The following is a 14,680-nucleotide window of genomic DNA, read 5'->3' on the forward strand; positions in this document are numbered from 1 at the left end:
TCAAGATGCGGTTTAGATGCGTGCGATCCTTCCAATTCTCTTAGTGCGGTTCTATGCAGGATTTCCCAACCATCATGCATGTTGTGCATTTAGTATAGTTGTACCCCTAAATGGATTTTATCTCTTTTTATTCCGGGCAATGAGTACTTAGTTCTAATGCACCGGATCACATGTGACTTGCGTCTATGAAAGTCTAGGATTTTGTCTAACGATGCAAGTGTATCTTATGAATAGAAATTAACATTTCATGTGCTTCTTTTAACCATGATTGCAAAACGTGAATTCTAAATGACTGTTCATGCACTGAACTGGTTAAAAAGCTATTATTTTATGTGAAGTAAGGTGATAACCCTATCATTTTATGTGTGTAGAAGCTATCATTTCATGTGAGGTAAGGCGATAACCTTATCATTTTATGTGAGTAAAATCTTATGCGAATTCAACCCTACTGTTGCATGCAACTTAGTTCTTAGTATAAACAAAACCTTATGCACGAAATTAATCCTTCCATCCCTTTCACGAGAAATAATTCCTAAATTAATTTTTTAAACGCTTAGAACCTAGGCTTGATTCATGTGTGCTGCGTTGGTCGTTCCGCTCGCCCCTCCAGCATTATCGGTGGCTTGGGCGCTTATGCTTCCTGTGACTTTCTTCTTGGGAGCCATTTTCCTCATGGGGGTCGGGCAATCTGATCCTTGACGGGTTTTGGGTTGATATGTTTGGTTGGAAAAAACCACTGAATGGGGTTCATTGTCGAGATAGTGGTTCGGGTGACTTGTAGCGGCTACTCTCTTTCTCTCTCTACTTCTTCTTTTCCTCCTCTCCTCCTTCTTTCTCTCTCTCTCTCTTTTCTTCTTCTTTGTTTTTCTTACTCCCCTACTCTCTCTCCCTCTCCTTATCTTCTCCTACTTCTCTCTTATTCCTCTACTCCCTCTCTCTCTCCTTCTCCCTCTCTTCTTCTCCTTCTCCCACTTCTTTCTCCTTTTGCTCCTCCCTCTTTTCCTTCTTCTACTACTTCTCTCCTCTCTCCCTCTACCTTTTCTTCTTCCTCCTCTACCTTTCTCCTTCCCCTTCTTCTTCTCCTCTCCTCCTTCTCTCCCTCTTCTTCCTCTTCCTCTACCTCTCTTCCTCCTCCTTCTCTCCCTCTACTTCCTCTTCCTCCACCTCTCTCCTACTCCTTCTCTTCTTCTACTACTCTCCCTCATCTTTTCATTCTTTTTTTTCTTCTCACTCCTTCTCTCCCTCTCCTCACTCCTTCTTATCCTCTCCTTCTCCTTCTCTTTCTCTCCTCCCTTCTCTTACTCCTTCTTTTCACCTCCTCCTTCTCTCTCCCTCCTCCCTTCTCTCTTCCAATCCTTCTTCTTTTCACACTTCCTCCTTCTCTCCCTCCTTCCTTATCTCTCCCAATTCTTCTTTTTTTTGTTGGGGGTAAAGGCGCCTCTGCCTAGCTGCTCGTGTATTACTACATTGACAGTCACCACCACTGCACACTACAGGTGGCGGGCGCACATAATTCTTTTTTTTTTGGGGGTAAAGGTGCCTCTGCCTAGGTGCCCGTGTATTACTACATTGTCAGTCACCGCCACTGCACACTGCAGGTGGCAGGCGCACATCATTGCCACTTTATTCTTTATTCTTTTAGTGACAGTTTGAATAAAGGAAGGCCTGATCACACATTGTGACTGTTGGAGTTCCCATTTCTAGTCTCTCCCTTTCTTGCTCTTGCTCTCCCGCCATAGCTCTCGAGTCCAACCTTCAATCTGTCGCTCCCTTTCAACTGGTATTAGAGCTTTGCTTTCTGACTCTTGAGCTTGGTTTGTGGCATTCTCAGCATCCCATCGACTCTATACTTGCATTGGGTCTCCTTCCCGGTAGCCATATTTGACTCCTTCGAGATCCCATCACTCCTCCGCTTTCCAAGCACCTTTCCGGCATTGTTGGGCACCTTGAGGGCATTACATCAGAGGTATTTGATCATTTTTTAAAGGATCTACTTGAGTTCTCAGGTCTCACAGGCTGTAAACAAGTTGTGGGCAACCATAGCTCACACTCTTGGAGCTTTCTTCACTTGGATCTTGCTTCCTTCACTTGGATCTTGCTTCCAGTCTATCAAGGCTTGCTAAGGCTTGGTATAGGCCTTGTTTGGCCCTCATTTGTGCCCTCTTTGGGCCCCATTGTTGACACATGGGACAACAGAACCCCCCTAGCTAGTTCACGTTTTCTTTGTGCCTATTTCAAAATGTGGCCCAAAAATCACTATTTTTGTCATATCTCGGGCATTCGAAACCCGATTCAGGCAAGATAAGAGTCTAAGTTGGGGCTTTGGCATGCTCTGGACGCGATGGTGATGTCAAATTTGCCAAATTTTGATAATAGAATCTTCTGCAACAGATTTTAGGTCTGAGACAACATGTATTTGTATGCCTATGCTTGTTTGGGCATGACTGCATAATCGATTTGATGCCTATTGCATCCCGATTGATTGGGGGATTGAAGCTACATGTAATGCTATGATTTTGACTTGATTTTGGGGTTGGAAATACATAGTTTATAACAATAAATACACGCTGAATACTCTTGGGCTAAAGCTATCTTTCATGCTTTGACATATGCCTATTGGTTTCAAATGTATCTCTTGGGTTATGCTATGATGTATTGATCATCGAGGGACGACTTTGAGCTTGTCATTGAATCCAGATGCTTTTGGAAGTTTGAGCTTATTTCAGCCCGCACTTATTGACATTGGTATATGCTTTGATAGTGATTCTTCTTGGGTTTATGCATACCCGTTGCCTACGGCTTGATGCTCATGTCACGGTTGATTACCCTATGCATACGTTGAGATTGAGTCCTCATTGAAGCTCCACCTTGGATGCATTTTGGATTATCTTGAGTAGTCTTGGATATTACTTGGCTTGTCAGAGTTTGGATTTGGATGTATTTGATATCTTACATGCTTACGGATGCTACATACAGATGCTCTACCGCCTACACGTTCAGGATGTACTATTGATGTATTGTCTTGTACTTATGTCATTGGCACCATGTCTTGCCTTGGCTTGAGCTCTTGAGCTTGTACATATAACTTTTGTGCCAGTGGGAGCATTCTTGAATGCTTATCAGACATTGAGCAGGCGGTACTTTTATGCATTGAGCCGTTACATGCCATTGAGCAGTTACAGACACTTGAGACTTTGGGACTTCTTACCTTTTGGGATGATACATCATATGTCTTGGTTCACTGTATGCTTATGAGCTAAGTCTCACTTTTGGATCCGTATCTTTGTGAACTGACACCTACTTGTGTCAAGTTTTGGTAGTGGCAGGAACACTTTGCCCCGTTGACTGGGGGGTGTGCCTACTCACTGGTAGATATTTGTATGACATAGTTGGGTGTTGGATTCATGTTTATCGACCGTCATATGCTTACGCAATGCCTGCATGATGCCGGATTTGGTCTTCGCAATATCTGATTGCCTTGGGATTTGATTTTGGTATTGTTAGCTCTCTTTTACTGAAATTTGAAATTTATTACAACAAGCATATATGTATGGACTGACATAGTTTTTTCATGCTGAAACACTCTGAAATGATGTACTTTCATTAGTACTTGGTGGGTAGTAGCTTTGGTTCCACTTTCCTTGCCATTTTTCCTCGACTTTGGTGATTTTTTGGTCATTTTCTACAGTAAACAACAAGCAGTTTTGCACTATCTACAGTCTTCTAGCCTGCATTATGGCGAGTTCGTCCACTGATCATGCTATTTTCAACATCACTAAGCTTGATGGTATGAATTACTCTTATTGGAAGAGCCAGATTTGACAGGTGTTGGTGCAAAATTCACAGATCAAACCTTTGAGGTTAAGCGTGCATCCGCCTGCAACTATGCCAGACGAGGAATGGCTTGAGTTGATGAGTTATGCAAGTCCACCATTGTATTGTCTCTCACATAACATGTTCACTACAATGTATTTGAGGAAGAACAGAGTGCATGGCACTTGTGGGATAAAATCAAGAATCTCTATGACAAGAAAAGTCCAGCAAGTCAAATATATTGGCTGAAGCAGCTTATGGATCTGCGCATGAAGGAGAATGTGACTATGTTTGCTCACTTGAGCCAGTTCCATGCTATACTCAAGAACTTGACTTCATAGGACATCACTTTTGCAGAGGATGTCACTCCTCTTTTCTTGCTTGGTACTCTTAATGAGTCATGGGATGTATTCGGCACTACATTATGTGCCTCTACTGCTACCTTGAAATTATCTGATGTTGAGAGTGCTTTTCTGCAAGAAGAGGTTAACCGTAAGAATTTGGATGCCTCTTGTGTGTCGCATGCTATGACATTTAGAGGCAAGAATGATGGATATGGAAAGCATGGCAATGGCAGTGGCCGTGGACGGGATTCTTAAAAACCTCGGTCCAGGTCTCGTGGGAAGTCACGTAGCAAATCCCATGGCAGGAATGCATATGTTACTTGTCACCATTGTGGGAAAAAGGGCCATATTAGGCCACAATGCCAAGAATTGCGCAATGAAAGGCGCAAAGATAAGGGGAAAGACAAAGTGCAGGATAAGTCTTCTAATCGCAGCATAGTACCTGCAAAGTCCAGTGTTAAAATTGAAGAGACCAATGTTATGTAGCCTGAAAATGTTGATGATGATGATTATATCCTAGCAGCTTCTTCTAGTGCTTCACAGATGATAGAGATACACTCTATGTATGCACATTATTGACTCTTGGACTCAGGTGCGTCCTTTCATGTGACACCTTATAGAGAGTGATTTCATTCATATCGTATTATTTCAGTCTCTATGCACTTGGGTGATGATAGCTCTCTTGATATTGTGGGCATTGGTAATATTAGGATGTAGTTTCCTTCTGGCAGCAGTTTGTTATGCAAGATGTACGTCATGTACCTGCTTTGACACACAGCATCATGTCAGCTGGATAGCTTGATGACGCAGGTTATCATGTATCTTTTGGAGACTCTGTATGGAAGATCACTCGTGGCAGACTTGTGATTGCGAGAGGTGCTAAGGCTGGCAGTCTCTACCCCTTGATTGTATCAGCTTCTTTCCTTGATCATGTTTTGTTTGTGGGTTCTATCCCACATGTATCTCTTTGGCATGCCCGTTTGGGCCATATGTCTTTGAAGGGAATGAAAATGCTTTCTGGTTTGCAGAACTTACCGCCCCTTGATTATGCATGTTTTGATTCATGTGAGCATTGTTTTTATGGCAGGCAGACTAGGTCTACACATAAGTTATCTGGTAGGCCACACATGAGTGAGCCCTTGGCATTGGTACATTTGGATGTTTGTGGGTCCATGCCTTGTCAGTCTATGGGTGGTGCAAAGTATTTTGTTACGTTCATAGATAATTTTTCATGGAAAGTTTGGGCTTATCCCATTAAGCTGAAATCCGATGTCTTGGCTGTGTTTCAGAGGTGACCACCCCCTACACCCCCTCCAAGAATGGTTTGGCTAAGCAGATGAATAGAACCATCCAGGAGTGTGTACGTAGCATGCTTAGCCATGCAGGCCTACCACAGAGCTTTTGGGATGAGGCAGTTAGTACAGCTATGCATGTCATAAATAGATCACCTTCTAGTGGTTTGGATTTCTAGGTTGCAGAGGAGGTATGGAGTGGAAAACCCCCCTCTTATGCGCATCTCTGTGTCTTTGGATGTGAGGCATTTTGCTATGTGCCTAGGGACAAGATAAGTAAGCTGGATCCCAAGAGTGTCAAATGCATTTTCCTTAGTGATGGGGATGCAGGCGAGATGGGTTACCGTCTCTAGTATCCACAGGCGCGGAAAGTCATTCGCAGTCATGATGTAGTCTTCCATGAAGACAAAATGCATAGGCAGCCTGAGAGAGTTGTTGAGATCTGTAGGATCATATTTCAAGAGGAGCCGAGAACTCCCGCACAGCCAGTTGGACAGCCTACAGCTGCAGTAGATGCTCATGGTGAGGGCATTGGACAGGCAGCTAGGCAGGCAGCAGAGCCTGCCATGAGACGGTCTACTAGAGACAGACATCCACTAGATAGATTTCAGTCCTTGATGCATTATGTCTTGGTTACAGATGCATGAGAGCCTTTCACTTATGATGAGGCTATGCGCAGGGGTGACAGTCACTCCTAGGAGAGGGCTATGCAGTCTGAGATAGACTCCATGCATAAGAATGACACTTGGGATTTGGTTTCCTTGCCTATCCGCAAGAAGGCTTTGCCATGCAAGTGGGTGTACAAGCTAAAAAGTACCCCTGGACACCCCAGGCCAGCATACAAGGCTAGATTGGTAGCAAAGGGTTTTAAGCAGGAGCATGGTGTGGACTTTGATGAGGTCTTTTCTCCTGTGGTTAAGATGACCACCCTGCGCTTAGTCTTGGCTTTGGTTGCTCAGCTTGACTTGGATTTATACCAAATGGATGTCAAGATGACTTTCTTACATGGGGATTTGCATGATGAGATTTATATGGAGCAGCCTAAGGGCTTTGCAGAACTTGGCAGGGAGCACCTAGTGTGCAAATTGAAGAAAAGTCTTTATGGCTTGAAACAGGCACCTAAGGAGTGGCATCATAAGTTTGATGCCTTTATACAGTCATAGGGCTACAGCCGGAGTGCTATGGATCCGTGCCTTTACACGAAGAAAGCTCGTGATGGTTCTTTATTGATTTTGGTACTCTATGTGGATGATATGTTGATAGCAGGAAAAGCTCATGATGGGCTAGATGCTCTTAAGGCTCAGCTCAAGAAGAGCTTTGAGATGAAATATCTGGGACAAGCCGCTCACATAATTGGTATGTGCATTACACGCGACACGCATCAGAGACTCCTGTACTTGTCACAGAGGGAGTACATTCATAAAGTCCTTGAGCACTTCCGCATGCAGGACGTAAAGCCTATTGGTTGTCCATTGCCTTCTTATGTGAAGGTATCACAGGCTGATTGTCCGCAAACAAATGAGCAGAGGGCCGAGATGGCCAAAATTCCCTATGCATCCGCAGTGGGCAGTCTTATGTATGCTATGATAGCCACTCATCCAGATATTTCCTTTGCAATTGGTGTTGTGGCACACTATATGGCTACACCTGGCAAGAAGCATTGGGATGCTGTGAAGGGTATCATGAGGTACCTGAAGGGCACTACAGATATGTGCATATGCTATGGCAGCTAGGCTACAAGAGTCATGGGGTACACTGATTTTGATTATGCAGGACATGCATATAGTAGGAAGTCCACTTCCGGCTATGTATTCACCTATGTTGGAGGTGTTGTTTCTTGGATGTCCAGGGTGCAGAAATGCACGGCCCTTTCTACTATAGAGACCGAGTATGTTGTAGCCCCATTGAGGCTTGCAAGGAGGCCATTTGGTTGGGTTGTTTAGTTGTTGACCTTAGTATTGATGCTATCTCTACACTGCATTCGGATTCTATGAGTGCTATTCAGTTAGCCAAGAATCCGGTCTTCCATGCAAAGAGGAAACACATTGAGGTGAGGTATCACTTCATATGTGGAGTCATTGAGGACAAGTAAGTTGATATTATCAAGATCTGGATTGACCAGAATCCTGTAGATCTACTCACAAAAAGCCTCTCTATAGAGCACTTTGCCTTCCTCAGGAGGTTGATGGTGGGCGTGGGATGAGATGATGTCTTTCATCATCCTGTTGTACATGTGTACTGACTGGCTCTCACCCAGCATACCAAGAAGCACAAAACCAGGGTACCGAGCAACAAAGTATATGCTTGGAGCTTTGCTCCTCACCATGAAACCTGCAAACAAGCCTTTCTTGCCATGAATACACACACACAAAAGACTCCAGACACACCCTCACCAATCAAGAAACAAGATCAGGAGGCTCCTCCTCTTCCTCTACACACTCAAGATCCATAGTTACAGCACAAAGGAAGAGCAAGAAGAAGGATGGACAAAGAGAGTTTGGAAAAGAGGGAAGAGAGAAGTTAAAGAGGCACCACAATCTGCCGTGCTCCAACCTCCTCAACCACTTTTCCCCAAGAACCCCAATTGCACCCTTTTGAACCTTTATTAAATCAAATATTTTTGACCATACAAAAAGACTAAGGTTGAAGCCCTTATGTGTTACATGTATTCTAGGCAAGATTCCTAAGGTTTTTAAAATAAAAGAACATATGCAATGGCTTTTATAGCTCCAAGCCAAGCATTTACAATGGTAAAAATATATATCAATGAAGTACAACTTAGATACAATAACACAAATATTTTTTATAAAATGAATAATTTGTCGATGTAGATCCCAAATCTTTTAGCCTTTTTGATGACAAAATTGGAGGCTATCATTCCTCCCACACTTAAATTGGTGAGCTCCCGCGAACCAAAGAACCATAGTAAACTTCCATTGTAAGCTTCAATAAACACTTCATATCCTCCTTCTCATTTCTTCACACTTCCATGGATCATTTGTCCACTTCTTCAACAACCATTATTTCTTCACATCAATATTTTGTCTTGATTCCAAACACCCATCACTAACTAATACACTGATAAGGATGAATACCACAATGCTTTGATTTTGGGAGACACACTATCTCCATGAAGAAGAAACATTGAAAATCCACCAATTTGACACCAAAAAGGTGAAAAACCCACAAAAGATCTTCAAAGTAGCACTCCCACTTCATCAGATTTAACTTTAATGTTCTCCCACCCGAAAGATTCTAATGCTTTGGCTTTCTTTTCAAAAGAAAAGATTGATATGAAGGCTTCATTGTAACGTTGCATAGTTTTGGGAATAAAACTGAACCTTAGGGTTTTAAGGTTTTCATAAAAATAAAAGATTATATTATCCTTATTTCTGGTTGCCATCTTGTGCAGATTCCGTGCAGATAAGGGCGTGAGAAGACGAACGGTCTACCTTGAATCTGCGAGAGGTGAAAGTAGAACAAATCATCATGGATCTATGACGAAGCAAGAGAGGAACATGTCGCCAAGATTTGCGAGAGGAGACAACAGTAGAACAAATGACAAATTGCCATGTTGCTCCCAGGCGTTGAGCTTCCTCTTTTCCTTCTTCTTCATCATAAAGCCTTCAGGTTGACTGTCGCTTTTGCAGAGTTCAATTATGTTTTTCCTCTCCTCAACAAACCCTTCTTCTGATGTGTGGCTATCGACCAGTATGGAATGTGGGTTTGAAGAGGGTGCGAGGAGGGAACAAAGTTTTCCAAGATCTGTCATTGTCGCCTTTGTGCAGCCTCAGAAGATAACTTGTCAACATGAAACCAGATGTCTTCGGGCAGAGGCCATACTTGATGAGCGCCTTGTTCTCCTGTTTGTCGAGGCCCATAGCTCTAGTGCTACAGTTACCTTCCCCTCTGGCCAAATTATGATGAAGCGCTTTGATCACCGGATCAAAGAGAAGAAGAAGAACACCTATTCAATCAGTAGTATGAATCTCTTCATGTTTCTTCTTCTGTGCTATGTGCCTTCCATCAATTCTTTTTCTTGGCTCCTTTAGAGCTCTCTGCGCTGAATCCATATGCTTGTAAGTTATGAGCCCAAAAGTTCCTGAAGGACCCATTGTGCTAGAAGTCGCTAGATTGCACACAGTTTTAGCGCTGTCCATCTTCGTAAGCAAGGCGCCATTTGGAGGAGAGTGTGAAGGAAAGAATAGTCCACTATAAATCCACGAAATGGGGATAATTTCCAAAGATGTACGATCTCCTTCTCCACATTCATCTCTGCTAGCCTCTGCTCCAAGATGGCCCTTCTTTCTTCCTCCTCCCCTCATCCACAAGAAAATTTATTCTCAATTTGCAGAGTTGCTAGTAAAATAGAGCTTGTGAGAAACAAATCTGCATGTAGCTCCTTGCTGCTTCAAAGATCTTCAACACTTTCTCTTCACTTTGCAGAATCCATGGCTAGCCCAGTCCCGGCAACGGAACCAAAAATGACTGGCTCTCACCCAGCATACCAAGAAGCACAAAACCAGGGTACCGAGCAACAAAGTATATGCTTGGAGCTTTGCTCCTCACCATGAAACCTGCAAACAAGCCTTTCTTGCCATGAATACACACACACAAAAGACTCCAGACACACCCTCACCAATCAAGAAACAAGATCAGGAGGCTCCTCCTCTTCCTCTACACACTCAAGATCCATAGTTACAGCACAAAGGAAGAGCAAGAAGAAGGATGGACAAAGAGAGTTTGGAAAAGAGGGAAGAGAGAAGTTAAAGAGGCACCACAATCTGCCGTGCTCCAACCTCCTCAACCACTTTTCCCCAAGAACCCCAATTGCACCCTTTTGAACCTTTATTAAATCAAATATTTTTGACCATACAAAAAGACTAAGGTTGAAGCCCTTATGTGTTACATGTATTCTAGGCAATATTCCTAAGGTTTTTAAAATAAAAGAACATATGCAATGGCTTTTATAGCTCCAAGCCAAGCATTTACAATGGTAAAAATATATATCAATGAAGTACAACTTAGATACAATATCACAAACATTTTTGATAAAGTGAATAATTTGTCGATGTAGATCCCAAATCTTTTAGCCTTTTTGATGACAAAATTGGAGGCTATCATGTACATGTTGTACTCTCTTTTTTTTCTTTTTCTTTTCACTCCTCACTAGGGCAGATTCACCTTTAAGTGGGAGGTTGTTGGAGGTAAAGGCGCCTCTTCCTAGCCGTCCGTGTATTACTACACTGACAGTTACCGCCACTACACATTGCAGGTGGCGGGTGCCCGTCAACATCACTTTATTCTTTATTCTTTTAGTGACAGTTTGAATAAAGGAAGGCCCGGTCACACATTGTGATAATTGGAGTTCCCATTTCTAGTCTCTTCCTTTCTTGCTCTTGCTCTCGTGCTATAGCTCTTGAGTCCAACCTTCGATCCGTCGCTCCCTTTCACTTTTCACACTTCCTTCTTCTCTCTCCCTCTCCCTCTTCCCTTCTCTTATCTCTCTTTCCCTCCTTCTTCCTCTTCCCTCACCCTCTCCTTCTTATCCTCTCCTTCTTCCTTTTCTCCCACGGCAAGAAGCAACCGGGGGGGGGGGGGAACAGCTTGTCTAGGGCCCAGAATGGCGGCTTGTTTGGGGCCTAGGGAGGGAGGCCATTTATTTGGAGGGCCAAGGGAGGGTCGTGCGATGCTAGTAATCCAAGGGGTTGACATAAGGAGGGGCCATAGCCTTTGACGGCTACTAGTCAATGGGGGGGGAGGAAATGGGCCGAGCCGTGGCAGCAATTGCCGTTGCAGCATGTCAAGGGGGGGGACTACGTATGGAAGATCTCAGGGGTGGTGTAGTGTCGATGTCCTGGTGGTGTGGGGTGGCTTCGGTCCAGAGCCTAGGGGGGTGAACTTCCAGTTGGAGGACCTTGGACAGCGACTGATGGGGGAGGGCGGTGACGTCTCCAGCCTCCTCTCTTCATTCAGGGAAGGCGCGAGGCCCTCCCCTTATATAGGGGAGGGGAGGAGATAGGGTGGCATGGCTATCCCTCCACCTGGAGGTTGCATGCCTCCCCTCCCAATCCACCACTCCCACTCTCTCTCCCCCCTCCCCCGACTGCTGTCGGCGGGGAGAGAGGGGGGGAGTAAAAAAATTTTGAGTTTAATGAAGAATTTTTTTTCTTTTTCTTTTAGTATTTAAGGGGAGGGTTCCTATGGCCCATTACATTAATTTTTTTTTCTTCATTAAACTCAAAAAATTTTAAGGGGAGGGTTCCTATTGCCCATTACACTTCCTCATTAGGCCAGAGTCTTCTAAGAAGAATTCTTCGCGTAGGACTTTTTTGAATGCAGCCCAATCCGCATCTTTTTGAAAAAGACCATGGATTCTTTCTTGAAGACCATGCTTGGCTAGTTTGACAAAATAACGGCTCCATGTATGTTGTGGTACACCAAAGAAAAGCATTTTTCAACATATAAGTGAATAAAAACAAAGACATTTTGACCATTAATATGTTTTAATTCACGCCAAACTTCCTCTAGGGCCTTGATAGCTGTGGAATCAATATTCTCTTCATCTTGCCTTTGTTGTTGTTGTTGTAACATTTGGATTTGTTGTTGCTGAGTCTGCTGCAGTATGCGCACCAATTGTTGTAGAGAATCTCCTGAAGAATCCCCCATCTTGGAGCTCTCTTACACCAACCCTCATGTCGGGTTCACCAATGTCGCAGTGCGTAGGGTTGAAGGTCACCATAGGGGTTTGGCAAGATAAAAATGTATGGGGGTTCAAGAGCTTAGGCTTCGGAGATGGTAGAGATAAGAGAAGGGTTGAAGGTTTCAAGCCAAGTTCTTGAAGATAAGAGACAACAAGGTGTAGGTAGATTCAAGGAGAGGAGTAGACGGAAGAGAAGGGGTTTGAAGAGATTGAAGATGTAGAAGAATACTCTAAAAAAGAATTAGAAAATATAGAAGAATACTAACAGAGATGAAGTCTATCAATTTCTTTCAGCATTATGAGAAAATATAACTCTAATAGATAAAAACGTATACAAAATAAGACCTTCCTCTATGCTGCTCAGATCACCAATCTGATGCTTCCAATGGCTCTGAAAGGGGGACTTAAATACTAGGACACCTGGCCAGAATCCTGTCAGATCACTCCATCTCCCACTTTCAGAGTGGTGTTTCACTGCCTGAAAACAGCGATCGCGCGTCGCGCGATTTTGCTAATCTCTTTTTTTACATAAAATCCTCTCAAATTGGCTAAAAGCTACATGCTTTCTTTTACATGTCCTCCTAATCTAGAAGCTATCTATACTTTTATGGATTTTTACAAGAGATAATATCTAGAATATCAAAAATTGACTAAAAACTTGTCCAAAAAATCTAATATTTTGAACCACGGGCACTAATACTAATGTCTAAAGTGGCATTGGCTCTCTAAATCTAAAAGGAAACCACACTCTAGATTTTTTTTACATGGTGTGCGCGTAGCGGCACAACAACGTCGGGAATGTGGACCCAACCCGTCCTAAGAGGTCTCTCCATAGAAAGGACTGTTTGTATAAGGATGCTTGGATGTTAGAGGGACTTGGCTGCAAATCCCCTACCTCTGGATCGTACTCTGATGGTCTAAGTGACTCATGAAGGAATCTTGAGGCCCTAGCACCAGTGCAAGGAGAGAAACTTGGAGGAAAATAAGATGCATTTTTACGGATTATGGGAATCGTCCTATGGATGGGAATTTTGTCTCAGTTGAAATTTTAATATAAAGTTTACTTTCAAGGAATTTGTCTGATCTGTTTTCGTGTTACTACATAAAATTACATAAAGGAACATGTGTCTAATAGGTTAATTAAGAAAGCTGCTTGTATGTGTTACCACTAATGTGCCCTTAGGTAAATAGGAAACTAAAGCTATCAAGGAAAGTAGGTGGGTGGAACCCCCGACGGGTCCGTTCTACGGCAGGGTGGTCCCAGAGAACTAGGAGGCTTCTCAACATTCAAATCGTGATGACCTGTTAACCTCAGATAATGTAGAGTAGAACCTAAGCTCATATCATTTTAGGGGGATTGGAATGGGACTTTACCCTATCAGTAGAGAGGTCGAGCAATGCATCCCTCTCATTTCCCATTCTCTTTGAACCAAGTGCAATATGAGTCCACCTTGGTTTAGATGCTCTGCGCAAAGTAGAGTGACACTAGAAGGCTGTAGAATGACTTGACCATTGGAAACCCAAAAAGACTCAAGTCGATCCTAACAGGGTTGGCTGATATGTTTCATTGTAGAGTAGACTTGGGAGTCACTAACTGACAAACCTTGTGACATTTCATGGGAGTGCCAAGAGGCATCTTTTGGATCAGACTCCCGATGGACTACTAAAACATGTCGCGACCTAGGCACGTTACACCTCTTTCCTACTGAGTTGAAAAATCAGGCAACCACAATTGGTATACATGAGAAGACACCGTATGAGAAGCTTTATGGATATAAGTATGACATTAGACACTTGAAACAGAAGGCTTACAAGTGCTATGTTCTATCTACTCATGAAACTTTGATAAGTCGCGATGTAGTATTTGATGAGCTAGCATCTTGGTGTGGTGCTAAGCAAGTAACAGTTCATGATGACTCTTCACAAAGTACATATGATGAAAATGGAATGTAGGATAGTACTACTGCTAGTGGACCTACACATGATGTATCTACTAGTGCAAGTCCTTGGATAGGTAGACTACAGAGTCATGGATCTCAGTCCACCAACATGGATATGCCAATGAGGGGGATATTGGGCATGGATAAAGGAAAAGAGAAGGCATTGGATGATGGAATAGGTCCGTTGACATCGGGATATGATTCCATTGATAGATTGGATAATGACCTTGGCATGCCTATAGTTGTTACACCTAGTGTTAAGCAGAGGTATGTATTGTCTCATGAGAGAGCAAAATTTCATAATGTACCATAGCTACGGAGATCATGGAGAGAAAGAAAATTGGTTGATAGATTTACTTATAGTGGATACTCAGCTAAGCACTATGCATACATGACAAAAGTTATGAGTTACAAAGAGCCCACATCATTTGCAGAAGCAGTCAAATATGAGAATTGGTGTAAAGCCATGGATGAAAAGCATGATGCTTTGATGGAAAATCAAACTTGGGATTTGGTTTAGTTGCCTAAATGCAAGATTTCTATTTGATGCAAGTGGGTTTATAAAGTGAAATGCAAATTAGATGGCTC

Source organism: Lygodium microphyllum, chromosome 17 (assembly GCF_053477565.2).
Source record: "Lygodium microphyllum isolate KBCC chromosome 17, Lygodium_microphyllum_v1.1.10, whole genome shotgun sequence".
Classification (NCBI taxonomy): Eukaryota; Viridiplantae; Streptophyta; class Polypodiopsida; order Schizaeales; family Lygodiaceae; genus Lygodium; species Lygodium microphyllum.